This window comes from Leptidea sinapis, chromosome 27 (assembly GCF_905404315.1).
Source record: "Leptidea sinapis chromosome 27, ilLepSina1.1, whole genome shotgun sequence".
Lineage (NCBI taxonomy): Eukaryota > Metazoa > Arthropoda > Insecta > Lepidoptera > Pieridae > Leptidea > Leptidea sinapis.
In genome coordinates, this window is record NC_066291.1 from 5353456 (window position 1) to 5374361 (window position 20906).

The window sequence follows — 20906 nt, forward strand, 5'->3', positions numbered from 1 at the left end:
ACCCTGCTTTCAACTGGCGTTGGGAGTGCGAGAAGCTTTTATTTTAGAAGTTTTTATTTAATGATATTATACTTGTTTCATATTTAAATCAAATCAAATCAAAATAACTTTATTCAGGCAGGTCACGGAGATAACACATGAATGTCAAAAAAATATTTTCTTATTGAATCTACCGCTATTTCGTAAAGCAATTCGTAATTTTTCTTCGCATCAAAGTCAAAGTCAAAAATATAATAAAATCAAAAGATTGCCCTTCAACGTCACTAAAATACAAAACATCATTCAAAACTATCAAATAATTCACAAAAAATTAAAACAATTACAGCTGTCGCGTTTATGAAGCTTGAAGAAAGTCAGTTTTAAGTACAAATTGTTTCGTTATCAATTAATTACACGTTGTTACTTTGATACGGTACGGTTTAATAATGGTTTATTATTTAAAAAATTGGTTGTGATATATAGACAGTGTTATTACAAAAAAGTTAGACATGTGTTGAACACTTGTTTTAATTAAGTTCTATTTAATTACAAATCTGTTTCTTTCTGTTGTTTAACATGGTATATTTAAACACGAGTCGAAGCTTGCCTAAGGGATATATTATATTCAAGGAAGATTAACCCCCTTATTCATAATGGTCCGCTAACTTAAAACAGCTGCTATAGAGTGTTATTTTTCATTCTGACTTAGGTCAATAGAAAACGACAGAGTGAGAATTAGCAATGCTTTAAGTTAGCAGACTATTATGAATAAGGGGGTTATAATATAATATAATGATGACAGATAAATGACAGCTGACAATAATTGCGTTCCGATTCTTTTGTCCCTGAACATTTCAGTTTATGTCGACGTTTTAGTTAAACACAAGCTAAACACTGTTTTGTGATAGAAAAAGGTTAACTCCATTTTAGAGGTCATTATTGTAAGGTGACTGTTTAACATAACACGTGTCTAAGCCATATTTAAATTAATTTTTGAAATAACACCGATACTGATTAAAGTCGAACAACCCTTTAAAAAGCCAAATGCGGAGTTTATTTCTGTCTGATGTTTTAGATTAGATAAATTGGTAAATATAATCCTACCTTGATTTCATTGTTGTCACTTAAACTGAAGCCTGCAAACAGGTAAATTAATAAGGAACAAATTGGTTGACCTGTGCAAGAATTTCATTAATCTGCCAATTTAGTGTTACCGACAAAAACAAAAATAAAAAAATCTTGTTTCGCCGGCAAAAGCCATTAATCGAGCTTAAATAATATTTCGATAGTCATAGCTAGTTATTAAATCTATACATACATATAAATAAAATTGGAGTGTCTGTTTGTCATATTGAAATAACCGTATGTGTATATACATAATATATGTACAAAGTGTACCAATTGTGTAAAGATTGCAACGTGTAATACCAGTGTATATACAATAACTGTATGTGTATATACATATACAGGTACATACACCAAAATATTTTTGTTACAATTTTTGTATGTCTGTCTATCTGGTTGTTCCCGCTAATCTCTGAAAAGGCTGGACCGATTTCGACGGGCAGGTATGCAGGTAGCTGATGTAATAAGAAGTAACTTAGGCTACGTTAATTTTATAAAAAATCTTTTATTTTAGAAAAATAAAGTAATGTTGCAATGTCCAAGAAACGGTCTAGCTCTAAAAATAATTTATATGGCAAAACACCGTTTTCCCCGGGTCAGCTAGTAATAATAAAATTTTCCTAACATTTATTTTCTAAGATTTGTGGCTTGTACCATGACTGTATGGTACAAGCCACCTAGACATTAACTAACATCTTGACTGTTGCTTCTCAATATATTCTTGATAATTTAATGTATAGGCACATTAACGATTTGCTAGAAACTGTCATAACCATAATGTTAACACCAGGAACAGACATAAACTAATAATGCCTAATACTCGGCTAAGTAAGTTTTGTGGGGCGATGTATATGCTTTTACAACAAGATCCCAGAAAATGTTCAAAAAATAGTATTACGATATCCAAAAGAATTGTTAAAAAACGTTTGTGTGGTAAAGGTTAGTATAACATAAATGACATTCTTAATAATGCCGCAGATTGGGAATGCAGCGACTATTGAAGCCTATTAAATACTAAGTTTAATTGTACAATATTACCTTCTAAACATATTTTTTGATAAAAAAAGAAGCTGAGTTTGTTGCGCCCATTCTTCTCAGATCTGAGGTATTCTTTTTGGAATGGGTGGTAGTTTTTTACTTTCAATAAGTGATGTCGCACCATTTTTGGAATAAAAATATTTGAATTTGAATTGCCATCTAAAAAAAAAAAACAATGACCTCGTCTCCACGTGAGTTAAATACTTACGAGTTATATCCGACCTTATACCAGCTTCAGATTAGATCTAGTCAAGCCATTTAACGTCAATTAAAACGCAATTAATCTATGACTTTTTGATTATTTTTCTGATAATATTAAATTATTGAGACAAGAGTAATTCATTTCTGTTTTAAATATTTTGCAACTTGCAAATTATCGATACAATCTGTTAACATATGATCAAAATATTTCAGCTAATTGATCTAATTTCACCGGATTTTTAAATAATTGTAATATTAAAGTAATAAATAAAAACGAAATTTACCCACTAATGCTAATAAAAAACGAATAGGCCATTGTGCGAGGTTGCTGACATTTTTCGCTTAATTCGAAGCAGTGAAGGTTTTTATGATAATTCCATAACTTAAACTTCCTTTTAAAAATTTGGTTTAACTAATTTATTAATATATGATAACTGACTAAACTAAATCTTAGAAAGGTTTAAAATCTTAATAATTACTTACATTACTAATAAAATCCTGGAAGAAGTGAGGCCAGAATGTAGGTAGTTCCGAATTTGTATTTGCGAAGTGCTAAGATCACGAGAACTGCACGAGAATGCGCGCGCGCACCATTGCCGGTACTGAAGCCAACTGACGGTGAACGGTGACGATTGACGACAGACCGACTGAGAGACCGTTTTACTGTTGCTAAAGATGCATTTACATGTTTGACCCATACTTACGTTTCTGAATGCAAAGAATTGAACTTTTTAATTTCATCGGCTTTAAAAATCACACCTTTTTTAAATTCAAATTCAATCTTATATGTTCAAACGAGCAATTCTTGTTTTTACATATATATATATATATATATAATCTGAATCTCGGAAACGGCTCCAACGATTCTTCATTATTAGGTTTCAATTTAAAAAAATGTAATTTTATCCGTGTTTTAATGAGAAACAGCTACAATAACATTAGAATACAAAGGTAACTTTCGCCACTATATACCAGACTATACTTAAAATTAGATTTTTTATTATATTTTTTATCAATATTTGTTTATTACACTTGTATAAAATCAATGTATTAATAAGCATTAATGTATTACAAGAGACTTGATCCTGCAGACAAACTGTCCAAACAGTTTTGCGGGACTATGTTAGCTTTTAAGATTCTTTCTGTAAATGATTAATAGTATAAATAAATAAAAAAATAAATAATAGCTCAGATGGGACATTGGGTGATCCGGAAAGCAGAATAACCCGGTTCGAATCCAGATTCCTATTAGTTTTTTGTTCAAGTTTTGTACATTCTTAAAAATCCGAGCAATGCTCGGTCGTCCAGATAATTATTTTTATTCCAAATACGATTTAATATATCTTATAGAACTACCTATTCGTAAATCTATGTCTAAAACCTCTGAAAACAAACACAAGAAACACAGCGGACTTATTCTTTTTTTTCGTTACAATATATAATTTCGTACAACAAAATTTATAATTAAATAGATTGAGGGCGATCGCTCCATTCCTAATCTGTGGTATCATTAAGAAATTAATTTACCACATTTAACGTTTTTTAACAATTCTTATGAATTCCGTAATACGTGTCACGTGTAATAATAGTGTCTGTTATCATTTTGAGAGGTTTTGCCATAATCGCCACTCTTGATAGGCGGGTTGGGAATCGCAGAACATGTTGGTGCTTCTCGGAAGGAAGATGCTGTCCATCCTCTGTTCTATGTATCCCTTAGTCGCCTCTCAACCACGGGAGCAGATGCAGTGGTGCTATTCTGGTGCGACACCACACGCACAATACGTTGGATGAGGGTAGTGCAGGACCGATTATCGTGGAGATTTTTGGGGGAGGCCTTTGTCTAGCATTGGACGTCTTCCGGCTAATATAATGATGATGATAATGATGGTGATAGTAAATAAATGTTTTTCTTCCTTTCTTTCTATCTGATTCTCCAATATTGTGAGTTTTCTTGATTGTTAATTCCGTTGAGATTCGTCTTTAACCAATTCGACACGTGTTGTTCTACACGAGGCATCACGTGTCGGTCACACCTGTGGCCGATTTTGGCACAAAACGAGATTGACTAGTGTAAATGCGTCTTTATAGTCAGCGGCCGTCGATTGATATTGATTGGTTGTTCAGATGATTGTTCCACAGACACGAGATGCTTCACGTGCTGAATCGTGCGTCTGTGCTTGATCACAGAATTGGAATATTTAAGGCTGCACCAGTCAGCACAGCCTCACCTTAGCCTTAGCCTTATAAGGCAATTATGGATATTACGTGGTCACTACATCAAATTCAAAGTCAAATAAACTTTATTCTTAGTTTATATACATTTTATACTATATTTTAATAAGAATTTATTCAACATCAAGTTGAAGTTGGAAGTTCCTAGGTACGACTTATTACTTGCGACCGTTTTTATCGTAATTTTTAAACGACTTCTAAAAAGGAGCAGGTTCTCAATTCGTCGGCATTTTTTTATGTTTGTTACCTCAAAACTTTCGACTGGGTGAACCGATTTTGATAATTCTTTTTTTATTTGAAAGCTGGTACTTCCCGTGTGGTCCCATTGTCACGTTGGTCCAGATCTGACAATGGCATCCATGAGAAAAAACCATAATATTCTTAAATTTGCTATACCGTATGTATAGCAAAGTGGATGATAAATTTACGAATAACTCGATGATTCTATTTTTACTGGAAAGAATATACTTCAAAGATAGTTTGGTGAGAGTTTGGTAAGGTTCTGATTACGGAATCCATGGCAAAGTAACGGATATTTTCAATTAAGCGCTTACGTTCATTGCTGCATTGAAAAATTTAGTATATCTACATACATACATATTTAGACAAATTCTTAGTTAGTGTACTTCAAATTCACTAAAAATAAAAAAAAAACCGATTTCAAAAACACTATTCCAAAACAATAGGTATAATATGCACTAAAAAGAATTAAGTCGGTGTCATCCAAGATAGGTTTGTGGTAGGTAGTTATAGGTGAGATGTGCTTGAGTCGTGAGTAGGCGAGAGGCGAGAGCGGGTCGCGGCGGAAGGACACCGATTCCAAAAATAACAATAATCGTATCTAGAATTAGATTTATTAATTAGATTGTAAAATACGGAAATTATTTTAATACTTTTTAGTGCATATTATTATCTATTGTTTTGGAATAGTGAGTTTGAAGTCGGTTGTTTTTTTGTTAAAAATTTTGAATGCTCAGCATGGCACCAACTTTAAATCAAATGTTGTAGGGAAAATGGCCAATTACTTTTGTAGAAAAATATGATCACGTATAGTTGTCCGAAGTTCGCCATCAATAGGTTTTAAATAGGTAGTTAAATTATACCCACTTGTTAGTCACAAATCAAGGGGTGTCCTGGTGATCTGTAATACACGGTCAACCTACTTCAGAAACAAGCTCCTCACAAATACCAGCTGTTAAAGAATGTTACACCTATGTATCTACTGCAATAGTTTACGATCTTCTGTGAGGAGAAATAAGCAGATATAACATTATTTAAAAAACAACTAATTCGAATTGTTTCGCTAACTTATGTTAATGCCAAGCAAAGCGGATACAAACACCAAACCAAGCGTGAAAGTGTAAAACACGGGTCAGTAAGCAGTGCTGGCTACGGTCGCGACCGCCTCTCCACGTGCTTCCAATATTAATTACGTAACCATACGGAATATACTTGTACTGTGTACATGGTCCGAAACCCGGTGTTATGTATTATGTAATGGGTCGATGGAATAAATTAACTAAAATCCAGTTTCTTTATTGCTTCTAGACACTATACTAGAGTGGTTGGAACAAGCGAGCTTATTAGCTAATACTAAGGGTCACTTTGTGTGACACAAATCTGCCCCTTATAATACCGGGGTCACTTTGTGCCACACCACTGTTGCTCTTATATACTGGGGTCACTTTGTGTCACACGACTGTGCCCTTATAATACTGGGGTCACTTTGTGCCACACCACTGTGGCCCTTATATACTGAGGTCCCTTTGTGTCACACGACTGTGCCCTTATAATACTGGGGTCACTGTGTGTCACACGACTGTGGCACATATAATACTTGGGTCACTTTGTGTTACACGACTGTGGCCCTCATAATATCTACTGGTGTCACTCTGTGTCACACAACTGTGCCCCATTATAATACTGGGGTCACTTTGTGTCACACGACTGTGGCCCTTATAATAATGGGGTCACTTTGTGTCACACGACTGTGCCCCTTATAATACTGAGGTCACTTTGTGTCACACGACTGTGGCCCTTCTAATAATGGGGTCACTTTGTGTCACACGAATCTGGTTCTTATATCATGAAATCAGCGTTGTATGTTGAAAAACAAAACCAAAACAAACTGAAATTTTAATAAATTAAACAAAGTCTAAGTCCATTGATGATCGTAACCTTGCTACTGATTGTTAATTGATTCCTTTGATGGTTAAATTATTCCGGGATCGAGAGACAATAGTTGTACTGCGGATATTAGAAGCAAAAACCAGTTAAATGACCTTGCCACAGGCTTAAGAAGTGAAGCTTGAGCACGCCTCGTACTCAATTAACCTTGCAAGAATTTATTAAAATTTGAAAAGTAGTAATCTGTTGTAGCTTGTGGTTTGGGGTCTCGTGGTAGCACTAATGCATTTCTGGATTAAGGTAGTAGCCTCGGTCTAGCAGCAGACGTTTACAACACAAAACTATTTACATTTTCTGAATCAACATCTGCTTGAAGCAGGATTTGGCTGTGCGTCTCCTTCTAATGGCTGGTCAATGCTCAACTCGTGAACGAGTGCTGCTTGTGATGCCTGGTCGACATGTTATAGTTAATAAATAATGTCTGATGCGATTACTAATTATATCACGAACATCATGTTCACAAAGTATATACGAGACTTTAAATTCATTATAATTTTAAATACTCTATTTATTTAAAAGAGTGCCCGTTGAGTTCCGAGCTATTTCCGAACATAATATGGTAGATTGGTATGTTAGTTATTTAATGAAGTACTTATAATGACTATTTAAAAGCGTTTAGTGTAACCCTATTTGAATAAAGTTTATTATTATTTGACTGCGACTTTGTGACGAGCTTATCATATGTGATATACAAATTTAATGTGTACCAAAATTTTAAGACGATGCGGGACTAACGGACTAGCCCTCGGATGGAACCCGCCTCTATCGGGTTCCGTCCGAGCGATCTTACCAACTAAGCCAACCGTCCGAGTGACGCATCGATCCTAAATCTTGGTATGTATTGTTCAAATTTTAGGTTGTGGCTCCATCTACAGGATCTACTTTACAGCTGATGGTCTGCTTAACTCCAATAATCTCATATTAGGAAATTGACTTGAGATGTCTTTCTTACAAATCTAAACAGTTTATTATTTTTAAGTGATATCCCTCACTTATGCGATAAAATATTCAAATTAAAATTTGTTTAGTAACTGTGTTTCCCGGCTTCTGTGTTACAAGCACCTTGCTTAGTGCAAAGCCACTACTCAGTACAAATAGACTACAATCTACTCAAATATTCACAATTAAGTTTGAGTGTATCATATTAACTTTAATTACTTTGTAAGTATCTTAATTTTGGTAATAAATTTATTATTATTATTACAATAATTTAGAAACAGGATTAATTTTGTATATTTAATCCCAGAAGTGAGGATATCCCTTAAAAATACCAAACTGTGAATTATAATTATGAGTGAAAAATTTCAACATAAGTATCGGTAAGATTAATATTCTCTCATTATAGTGTCGGCTTAATTACGGAACGCAGCCTTAACTGTTAAACAGCGATTAAGGCGACACTAAATGCCAGCGACCTTGAGCGATATGAGTTCACGGCTGCAGGCCAGCCATCTATGTAAAAAAGCCAATATTTTCAAAATTCTTGTGTGAAAAACAGTTTATATGCTTACAATCCTCGTTATTAACTACTAATTTGAATAAATGAACCTACACAAAAAATTACAAGCTATAAGAATAACTTTTCTTAGAGAAGTACCAAAAAAATACGTCACGCCATGCCAAAAAACTTGTTTAACTTCAAATAAAAGTGGTAGTTCAAAAAGGCTCGGCAGTGTTTACTATATAACCAACAGCAAGCATTAGCAACCTACAAATAGGACTTAAGGATATGTGTAACAGGATTAAATAGTGTTTATAGCTTGAAATGCTATACTTTCGCCACAAAACTTGTCTAAAAACATCATGTTTGCGTGTTTTCTGCTTACTCTTCGCCTTAAGTGTCAAAATAACGCTAGTGCCATAGTAGACAAACAGTGCTACTGTTATGTGTATCCAAATAATTTTACTTATAGAACGACATTGGTTAGTATAAATGCTTCTACTTCTACAGTTTAAGAGAATTCAACATAGAATTCAAGCTATTATTTGAGAGGTGTACCTTTTTTTATGAAAACGACGTTCAGCTGATGGTAATTTATACGCCTTGCCCATTACAATGCAGTGCCGCTCTTGAAAAACCCCAAAAACTGAGCGGCACTACAATTGCGCTCGTCAATTTTAGACATATTATGATGTTAAGTCTCATTCGCCTAGTAATTTCACTAGCTACGGCGCCCTTCAGATCAAAAAACAATAATGTTAATTGACCAAAACGCAGAAATAGGCGCTGTTGTGGTACCCATAATCTAGCCAGCATCCTGTGCAAGGCAGCCTCCCTACAAACTTATGCTCTTCTTATAATACCTATTATTGAGTTACAGCTTTATATGACGTGTATTAATGACATAAAAATATATTTTTAACATTGACCAATTAATATTTGTGTGCCCCTTATTTATTGAACTTTGGAGGATAAAATTATTTCTAAAATAAAAACTTGGAACAAAAAACGAACTGTGATATTATCACCAAGGATTTGCCTTGGAGCTATCTGAAGCCCTACGGTGACACGGCCATTTAATACCAAAGGCCAATACCAAAGAGTATAATAATATATAGGGAAAAGAGAGCCCTCTCGAAGCATTATGAGCTGTCTATTTGAAAACTAGCGCCATCTGAAGATTGGCCCCGAAAATTACTATTATAAGCTCATTATAAAATTCATTTTTAATGTAGGTATTGCAATATTTACCATGTTGAAATTGTGTGTAGAGTTAGTTATTTTAATTTTGTCACAACATAGAACATAAAGGATTGATTTAGTAGTGCAAATATGCAAAATGGAACACGAGAGCTACATACATGCGCAAACGCTAGAACTAGCCGCCATTTTATGACCAGCGGGCAGTGACACAATTAAAGAAAAGTTGAAAGGTTTCAAAGCGATTGACAGCTGACAAAACTTTCATTTTCGGGCCAACTAACAGATGGCACTACAGTCTTCTAAAAACGTCACTTTAAGGCGTCTGTCCTACCCCTGGCCAATATCCGTAATCGTAAATAATGCAGTAATTTACATTTAACTAATTAGAAAAACGGTGTCAAATATAGATAAAAACGCGAATACAAATAAATCATGACAAAAGTATAAATATAATCTTATGGTATTATTCCCACAGGGTAGGGATGAATACTTACGTGTATTACTAACTATATAATAAATATTTGAGACTTCTTTCAAAGACAAGTTCGTACAAGACAGTTTGTTATTAAGCCAAGAAATGGTTCATTGAATTCTTGCTAGTTTAGATTATTTTCTTGATGGCGGTTTTCTTCCTTCGTTTATAGCAACCTCCGGATCAATCCGGTATGAGTTGCTCCAAGTTACCATCTCTGTCCTTTTTAGAAGTAGATATATATTTTTTTATAACAATAATGGACGACACGAACAGGACGTTCAGATGATGGTAATTGATACACCCTGCCACCATTACAATGCAGTGCCACTCAGGATTATTGAAAAACCCAAAAATTCTCGGCGGCACTGCAATTGCGCTCGTTACCTTGAAACATAAGATGTTTAGTCTCATTTGCCCAGGGGGCCTACTCCTAAAATCGATATTCGATAAATCGTCGCATTAGTCGTGTCGAATCCTACTCTTGGTTACATCGTAATCAATGTCGAAACGATAATTGAACGAACGAAACATTATTCGATATTATCGGTCCTAACCCTACTCTTAGTTGAAAATGTCAGAGATGAATATTCGAATTTCACAAATAATCAACCGTCCGCGTCACTTACACGATAATCTCAACGACACCTTCTAGGCTGTCGATGCTATTATCTTTTCAAGTTGTATAGATATATTTGCCATACAATATACATACTTAATAAATATTATTTTAATAATTATATGTATTTTACTATTCATCAGGATTTTTTACTATTAAGTCGTTTAAGTCATTTTGTTGATCGTTTATGCGTAGAAATAATGCAAATGGCCGCCTGAGAAATTGAAAGTCGACGAGAAGGGCTGAGTTACTTTTCTTTTACATTTTATTATCCGCAAGTTTTGTATTATTAATTAAATTTTAAATGGTCATATTATATTCATTACATTTTTTTTTAACATTTACATTATGTGTAAATGATCCCAAATTGGTGGCGCAGAGTCTGGCATGGTCCTTAGCGCCTAAACTATGCTTTGACTTTTGATACTTAACAGCGACATAGCACAGATAATGATTAGATTTGAACATATTTCATTAACACTAACATGGTAAAAAACTGAAAATATTAGTCTATGGTAACGATAAACGATAAGGAATTCGAACATTTGTTAGAGTAGGATAGTTGCGATATATTCGGAGTATTATCGTATCGTTCCGAATGTATCGTTGTCGATTTTGCGAGTAGACCTCCAATAATGTCACTATGGTATGGTATGGTATGGTATAGGGCTCCTGTTTCCGCAATTAAACCACTAGCATGGGTCCATTTTGCGTGCAGTAATGGCCGGTTACTCCAACCAGCCCAGCTCCTTCCAGAAGTTCAGAACATTCCTGGGGTGTTCACAGACTTCTTGGAGCGACCTTGTATTGGTTAAGGTTTTTGCCCGTTGGTTGGCCACCCCCGCGCATTCCAGGATTACGTGAGCGACCGTTTCGTCTTCGGTCAGACAACCTCTGCACTTAGGGCTGTCCGTTACGCCGATTGTGAAAAGGTGTTTGTTTAGTGATGTGTGACCCGTTAGGGTGCCCACCATTATACGGATGTCATGTCTGTTGAGGCTCATAAGTCTACGTGTCAGTTTGGGCGATAGTGCAGGTATCGCCACCTTCGACTGTCTACAGCTTGAGACATTCATCCATCGGGTGTTGTGTAGGTCGTTGGTGAGAGAGCGTATCCATGAGCGCATTTGGCTGAAGGGCAGTGGCAGAAGTGGCAATGGACCAGACACTGTATTTGCCGATGCCCGCCTTGCAAGCTCATCCGCTGCATCATTACCCAACGAACCACTATGTCCCTTGATCCATTGCAGAGTTACCTGGTTATAAGAGGCAACTTGCTCTAGGGTTTGGTGACATTCGTGTATTAGTGCTGAGTTGTGTGTGGTACCCTTCAGCGCTGTTAGTACCGCCATACTGTCAGAAAGAAATCTGATGTTGTGGCCATGTACCTTTCTTCTTAATATAGCGCTGGCGGCTTCCTTGATGGCTACGCACTCACATTGGAAAATGGAGCTGTGTGTGCCCAAGGGTATGGAAATGTGTATGTTTAGTTCCTGTGAGAATATGCCGGCACCAGTTCCAGTAGCCATTTTCGAGCCGTCTGTGTAAATTCTTAGTTCGTTTACACCTGACTGGTCAGCATCTTTCTCATATAGCTGTATGTGATAGTTTTTATGGAAGGTATTTGTTTTAGTTATCTTATCACATGGTGCCTCACAGAGTGGATAATCCTTTGTTACCCTATTCCAGAGCTTATCTGTTAGGCCGTCTTCATTCTTCCATACACCCAACAGCTTTAGACGTAGAGTCGCCATTGTCGCTTCTTGTTGAAAGTGTATGTCGAGTGGTGATAGCCCTAGAATAGTTTCAAGGGCCGAGGAAGGCGTGGTGCGCATGCATCCTGTTATGGCTGTGCAGGCCAGCCGCTGGAAACGCTGCAGCTTGGTTTGCACTGTCACAAGCTCTGTCCTGGGCCACCACGCTATTGCTCCGTAGGAGATAATTGGTCTGATGACTGCTGTATAGAGCCATCTGCTTATCTTTGGAGCAAGACCCCAGGTTCTGCCTATGAGTCTTCTGCACTGCCAAAAGATGATGCATGCTTTTTCCAGTTTGTTTTAAAGGTGTTTGTACCAAAGCAACTTACTATCCAGTATAACCCCCAGGTATTTAACTTCTTTAGTAAGGCTTAGTTCGGTGTTGAACAGCTTTGGTAATGTTAGATTACCAAGGCTGCGTTTGTTAGTGAATAGTATTAGTTCCGTCTTTGACGGATTAGCTGTGAGTTTGTGTTGCGCGCACCATTCTTCCAAAATCTTAAAAGCAGATCTCATGAGGCTACATAAGACGTTCTCGACTGGTCCTGTTATTAGAATGGCGAGGTCGTCAGCATAGCCCACTGTGTACAGTTTCTTTTTGTTTAGCCTTGTGATGAGCTCATCTACCACAAGGTTCCAGAGTAGCGGCGAGAGTACCCCTCCTTGTGGGCAGCCCGTTGCCACCACACATCTAGTACTGGTGTTCACAGTAAATCGTATCGCCCTATGCCTCAACATGCTGTCTATCCACCCGGCAATTGTAGGATCTACATCATGAGCGGCTAGCGCTCGGCCTATGCTAGTGAAAGGGGTTTTGTCGAAGGCGCCTTCGATATCAATAAAAGCACCTAAGGTTGATTGTTTACGTGATAATCCTTTCATTGCGAGAGATGTTACGCAATAGAGTGCGGATTCGGTTGATCTGCCCTGAGTATAGGCGTGTTGGTTGTCATGTAGCGGTTTTTGTATGAGGACATTTTCCCTAATATCCCTATCGCAGAGTCTCTCTAGAGTCTTCAACAAAAATGATGTGAGACTGATTGGCCTGTACGATTTGGGATTTGTGTAATCACTTTTGCCGGGCTTAGGGATAAATACCACTTTTACCTCCCTCCACTGGAGCGGTATGTATTTGTAGGCCAGGCATGCCCTATAGATTGCAGTTAAATGCGCTACTAGCGGCCCCATACCACTCCATTGTAGCAGTCCTGGGAAGATCCCGTCCAGGCCTCCTGATTTAAATGGAAGAAAGCTGTTAATTGCCCACATTACCTTGTCTTTGTCTACCACCCTGTGAGCTGTGGTCCAATCCGTTTGATCCGGTGTGTTGCTCTGCGACGCCACTTCCTCCCACGTCTGGTTGTTGGTGATGCGGCATCCAGGGAAGTGAGTTTGCAGGAGTAGTTCGCAGGTCTCGGGGTCGGATTTGGTGTATGTGCCGTCAGATTTTTTCAAGCAACCTAGATTACGCTCTTGGTCGCGTGAAAGGATGTTTTTTACTTTAGCCGCTTGGTTTGTGGATTCAATGTTAGTACAGAAGCGTCTCCAGCTTTCTCTCTTCCTTTCGCGGATGCGCCTCTTGAAACGATATTGGGCCTGTTTATATGCATCCCAGTCGTCTGGTGCCCGAGTATTTTTGGCTCTGTTGAACAGCTTCCTTACTTTGCAGCGCAGCCTGTCTAACTCTGGACCCCACCACACACTTTTGTCGATGGAGTTGGGCTTTGTCGAAGTAAGAGGACACGTCTGTTCATAGCTGTTGATAAGTGTTTGAGTTATGTTAGTTACATGAGTTTCTATACCTGCGGTACCGTTATAATCGTCTGGTAGGGAAATGGCCATAAGCTCATTTCTCACCAATCTGTCGTATTTGGTGCGGTCCGTTTTGCACGGGTTCCGCCTTGGCAGGGCAGGTTTGGTGTTTAAGCGAAGGTTGAACCTAATCCATCTGTGATCCGAGCATGAAGGTTCGTCTGACACGTGCCAGTCATTGACGAGAGAAGAGACATGGTCGGTTGCCAGTGTTAGGTGGATTATAGTTTGGGCTCGCGCCGTAACGTAGGTAGGCTCGGAGCCCCTGTTAAGTATATTAAGGTTAGTTGAGAAAAGGTATGTAAGTAAGTCCTCACCTCTTTTATTGGTATTTTGGCTGCCCCAGATGGTGTGATGTGCGTTGGAGTCAGCGGAGATGATTAGTTCCAATAATGTCACTAACTACGGCGCCCTTGAGACCGAAACAATAATGCTTACACATTACTGCTTCACGGCAAAAAAAGGATACCATTGCGGTACCCATAATCTAGCTGGCATCCTGTGCAAAGAAGCCTCCCACTGGTAGGGGCCTCTCACTGGTAAAACATTTCTAAAAGCCAAGATCTCATTTAATATTAGAAAACGCATTTCCCGAATAATGTGTCAAGATAATACTAAATGCTTTATCCTAAAGTTACCTATAAAAAGAAATATTATTATCTAAGTAGTTCATGTAAAAATGTCATAATATATACCAATAATTATATATAAGTTATACCCAGGCATATAGGTGTTATGTGGTTAGGTATGCTAAGCTTGCGATTAACAGATAAAAAGGCATAAAAATGCATTTATTTTTTCAAAATTGATTCCTTTAGAATTATTTTTATGTCTTTTCTAATAACTACTAGATACAACTACCGCTTCGGAAACAAATGGCGCTCTGAGAGAGAAGAAGCGGCGCAAGAAACTCTCCCAGCATTCTTTTTTTGCGCTCTTTTCAATTAAAATATACAATATTGTACAGTCATTTCTATCGCTATAAAATAATCACAATCTAGTCCCAGGCTGTCCGATCATTTAGATATTCAGCAGTGGAGTAATAGGATTTACGACAGAGCCATTTTTTATAAAGCATTTAAATTTATTTATAGATAATGCCTGAACAGTGGCTAGGACTTTATTATAGAAGTGTAAACATTTACCTTTAAAGCTATAATGTATCTTATTAAGCCTTCTAGAATTAGTTACAAGCAATACCTTATTTCTAGTAATATATATATATATATAGATACATTCCCTATGCCTGTGTATTTCTGTACCTATAATCATTATACTTTGTTCTATAGTTATTGCCCCTTTACTTCCAGTCACCTGAACTGATGGTAGTAATGGGATCATATATTTATATTTGTTGATATTACTTAGCTATAGAGCAAATGATATAAAGATATAAATTGCACAGAATTTTATTACAGGCGTTAATGATTATTCCTTTTTATCGTTTTCTATTTGAATTGGAAAACAGCGTAAATTTCAATTATAATGGGTGGCTGTAAACGTAGATGAGTGTAACACATATTTTCACAATTTCCTGGTAGGTAGGTACTTCATTGATGATGACATTTTAAATTGCTATTTCGCTTAAGATTGTTATGGTTACGTTTGGGAAAACACATTAAAAGAGGTCCGGCGGCGCAAGTGGTAAAACCGTTGACTCACACTACGGTGTTTTCGATATCCGAATTTATTAAATTTGTACGTTTATTTGACGGTTGAAAAGCTCTTGTGATTCCTCTGCACTGCTGCAATAGGCCGCGGCGATAAACGTATTGGTTCGTTTGTCTTCTTTTGTAAAAAAAAGGATTAGGTGAATCTAGATTATGCTTGATTAAATGAAAATGATTTTTTTTAAACGGTCTAACGGTTACAAGTTTTGCAAGGTCTATGCATATTAGACAAATAATTAAAAATGCACCAAATAAAATAAAGATGACTTGGAATGTTATGGAAAAGTAGTGAAAGACCGCAACATTGAAACATTTTTACAACATTGAAACAAAATAATCATTCAATCACAGCAGGAAGCTGCGTCTGCTTTTGAGGATTTTTTCTGACAATCCAGGTTTTATCACAAGCACTCTTGTCTCCTCCACCAGCGTTGCTGAGTCACTTCTTATGAAATATGTAAGTGTAAACAAATTTTAAATTTCAGTTTTGTAAGCCCTGTAGAAATAACTTTAAATCTCTTGACTTGAAAAAACTGCTGATACATTTCTGTTAATATAATATGTTCAATAATTGATGACATAGCACCATATCTTGCAAAAGTTTTTAAAATTGTATTAAAATGACATATTATAGTAAAAATACACCAATATTTAAGTCGGGATGCACTTCTGACCCGGATAACTGAGTGGGCATTGCCGACCATTACTAAAATTTTTGAAAAAATATTTTGAAGCCAAATGCTTACTTACTTAACTCTCATAAGTTACTCCAAATGAAACAATTTGGCTTAACTAGGGGACGTTCAGATGCAGGTGTTGAACTAATGAAGAATATTTTTGATACCTGGGAGGTATCACAGAATGCACTTGATCACTTCTGTGATTTATCTAAGGCATTTGAATGTGTTAAACATTCAACGCTGGTCAAGAAGCTACGTCACTATTCGTATAAAAGGAACTGCACTCGATCTTCTGATTCATATTCAAACAATATAATTCAGAGGGTTGACGTGAATGGCAGATCTCCTGGGACTCCTCTCAGTATGCAGGTACCACAACGATCTATTCTGGGACCGTTTCTCTTCCTTATCTACATAAATGATCTTCCCAACCTTATAGAAAAAAATAAGGTTGTCAATACAATCTTATTTTTCATCATATATCATAGTATATACTTAACTGATATTGAAAGTGAAAAGAAACCAGGTTATGTATGACGAAGTAAACGACATTCTGTCTAACATCGTATACTGGTTTAGCGCTAATAACCTAATGTTAAATAGCAAGAAAACGAAATATATATAAAATTTACCGTACCAAATGTCTAAAATGTAGATGTGAATGTTTTGTTAAGCGGAGAGGTTATAAATCTAGTGGAATCTGCTAAATTTCTTGATAGAACTCTGGATTCCAAATTATAATGGGGCTCCCATATTGAATGATTGGCCTAAAGACTTCGTTCTGCTGAAAAAAAAAGATTGGACAATCTGCATATGCGGTTAAAAAGTACTAGTTTACTTTAGTTATTTTCGTAGTATTATGGTATGTTGCATTGGGGCAATGCTGCCGATATCTATACCATCTTTGTGGTCCTAAGGAATCATAAAGAGCAAAATTTACAGAAATAAACATCTCGACTTTTGCCATTCAATATATTCTTCTTCATAGGCACATCAGTGGATTTGCTAAAAACTGTCATAACCATAAAGTTAACAGCAGGATAAACATAAGCTTATTATGCCTACTACTCGGCCAAGTCGAGTTAATGAGTATTTTGTGGGTTATGGTGTATATGCGTTTAGAACAAGATCCCAGAAAATGTTAAGAACAAAATATGTATTACGAAAATCTAAAGAATTGTTAAAAAACGTTTGTGTGGTTATAATAACATTAATGACTTTCTTAATGATATCACAGATTGGGAATGGAGCAACCGCCCTCAGGCTATTAAATAATAAATTTTATTGTACGATTTTACATTGTAACCATATAAAAAAAGCATGCTGAGATTCTGGAGTCCGTTCTTCTCATATCTGAGGCATACTTTTTCGAATGGGTGGTAGTATTTGACGTTCGATAAATGATATTATATCTGACGAGGAAAGAACCTCTGTATTGTTTTTAAAAGGTGTGACGTCATTACTGTTGACATCACAATTGCTATCTTGCTGAAGATCACTCATTGGTTCTTCCAAAGAAAACTACACGAGTAAGAATTTTAAAGCACGACTGACTCAAGTGACGATCGTGCGGCTGTTTTTATAGGACCCAGCGCACGTGCTAATCCACGTGTTTTCAATTCGTGTTGTTTTTACAATAATTTCACATCACAATGAACTAATGAACTAATTTTAACTAAAATTAGTTAAACTGAATTATTCTCGTTTTTATAAAAGGTGTGTTGTAGTATTTGCGCCGATACTGCCATTATGACAGGCGGTGCGCTCTCTGCACTAGCCTGGTGGGTATTTGTAAGTTGTGGTGGCTTCTTATAGATTCTCGTTAGTTCTTATCGACTGTTATTGTAACTGTAGGTTGTCGAAAGTTCTCGTAGAGTTCTCGAAGATTCTCGTAGAGGATTGGTAGTTTCTCGCAGAGTTCTCGGAGATTCTCGTAGAGGATTCGGAGGTTCTCGTAGAGGTTTCGAAGGTTCTCGCAGAGTTCTCGAAGATTCTCGTAGAGGATTCGGAGGTTCTCGTAGAGGATTCGGAGGTTCTCGTAGAGGATTCGGAGGTTCTCGTAGAGGATTCGGAGGTTCTCGCAGAGGATTCGGAGGTTCTCGCAGAGTCTTGTTGACCTGCAAGTATAGAAAGTTTTTCTGAGTAGTGCATCTGTTATCAACCTGAGTTCCTTTGTTGTAGTTACATAAACACAAATGCTATAATTATAACTGAGGATTCTCATAGGTTCTCGTAGAGTTCTCGTTGAACTGCAAAAATATAAAGTTTTATGAGGCTTTTCAGAGGTTCTCGAAGAGTTCTTGGAGGGTGTCGTAGTGTTCTCGGGGAGCCTCGTAGAGTTCTCGGAGGGTCTCGTAGAGTTCTCGGAGGGTCTCGTAGAGTTCTCATAGGATCTCGTAGAGTTCTCATTGGATCTCGTAGAGTTCTGGTTGAACTGCAAAAATATAAAGTTTTAAGAGGCTTTTCGGAGGTTCTCGAAGAGTTCTCGGAGGGTCTCGTAGAGTTCTCGTAGATTAATAAAAGGTTTTCATCAGGATGTTTTGAATTATAGAATAAAACTGTTCACATTTTGTATCCATCAAGAGTCCGTGGTTAGGACAAGTGTGAAACGTGAGTAGATCAGAGGTAACACGCTCCAGACACTCGTATGGATCTGTGGTGTGTACGTGTCTAATCACAATTCTACAAGGCTTCCCAACGGTATCTCCATGGTTCTCTTATGGATACATCATGGGTCCGTGGTTATCCAAGTTTATGACATGATTAGCTCAGAGGTACCACTCTCCAGATATTCATACGGATCTGTGGCGTCTACGAGTCTACTCACGATTCCACAAGGCGTCCCAACGGTATCTCTGATGGATACATCAAGCAAACGTGGTTATCACAAATGTATGACGTTGTTAGCTTGAGGCACTTTTCTCGTAGGAATCCCTCGTGGATTTATAAAAGATATTCGTCTAGTTGTTTGAATTGTTGAATAGAGGTACTTCCCTTTACTCTGATTATCCTCACACTGAGTCTTAGTGTGGCTGCAGTGGCAGCCTTTCTCATATGATTGATGGAATGGGCTGGGAGTGTTGTGCAATAGGATCTCGGTGAGTGGGTAATTCGTTTTCCGCCAATACGGTCAACTGTTCACCAGTATTGCAGCGCACTCGTTCCAGTCTAATTAAGTAGACTTGAATACTTTATCTTCGCTTCGGTAGATAAAGCACATAAGTGCACCGAAATTTTCTGCATCGTCTCCATCATTTTCATCAAGAAATGACTTGGTATCCCTCCCATCTGATTTCCATAATATGGGTATGCTTGCAGTCCTTGTGACCCTGCTTCCAATGGCGTACTGTTATCTACCAACGGTCCCTTCTGCTGTATGTTGGTTGGTCGCAGTTGATCAGGTCGTATCCCACTTCTGATGACGAGTAAAGAACCTCTGTATTGTTTTTAAAAGGTGTGACATCATTACTGTTGACATCACAATTGCTATCTTGCTGAAGACCACTCATTGGTTCTTTCAAAGAAAACTACACGAGTAAGTGTTTTATTACTTTCGTTTATTCATTATTCACAATGAACTAATTTTAAATAAAATTAGTTAAACTGAATTATTCTCGTTTTTATAATAGGTGTGTTGCAGTATTTGCGCCGATATATCCTATTTTGAATAAAAATATTCGAATTTGGACGAAAAATACTAAGTTAATAATATATTTCACTCAGGGGCTGTTTCAGAATGTCCAAGTTACCACCTCTTTGTTATTCTGATGAGCTCGAATAAATCCCAAAATCTCTGCTTGGGCTCCCCTACTATAATGTTTGGTACGTGATTTGTTTAAATTATGACGTATGGACAATATCATGAAAGGTGCATGACAATTGATTAGTTGACATTCTCAAATTTAATTACACGAAAGCGGAATACAATTATCGGATGATTGTTTTTATTGTAAAAAAAATAGTTCCAAGTGCTTTTTAGAAATATAAACATATAGAAAACTGAAAAATATGAAATAAAATTTTCATTAAAAGGCTTGCTTTATTATGCTTGTGTTACGTTATTTCGTATAAAAAAGCTTTTTAAATATTTTCATTTCGTCGAACGGAACTCAATAGTTCCGTTCAATCTGTCTTATATGGAACCTTTACGTAGACATTAATTTATCTAGACTGTTACAATCTGCTCCTTGCTTGGACATTGTGAAACAGCCCCTAAGTAAATCAAAATAGTACCGGTTTGATAAATAACGGCATTAAAGTTTAAATAATAGCTCTACATGATCCCATTCATATGAATACTATTGAATATAATGTCATATAATATACTGTCCTTCGCAGCGATACACCGGTGCTCTAACAGTCGGGCGGAGCACTATTGTCAGCGTTTAATTAAAATGCTAAAATACCTTATTAGTGCGGTACATCCATAAAGTATATAATATTCAAAATCCAACTTGTTCACCAGAAAATAACTAAAGTAATTCATAAAT

The 20906-nt window shown here is 36.8% G+C and overlaps 1 protein-coding gene across 1 annotated transcript in view; it reads right to left on the minus strand.

Moving 5' to 3' along the window:
- The window catches only part of LOC126972786 (cationic amino acid transporter 3), a 64606-nt gene extending 61660 nt beyond the window's left edge, over positions 1 to 2946 (minus strand). Inside the window, exon 1 of the mRNA XM_050819832.1 lies at positions 2827 to 2946. The gene's annotated coding sequence lies outside the window, so the exon portion shown is untranslated. The remainder of the gene's footprint in view (positions 1 to 2826) is intronic.
- Between the last annotated feature and the right edge of the window lie 17960 nt (positions 2947 to 20906).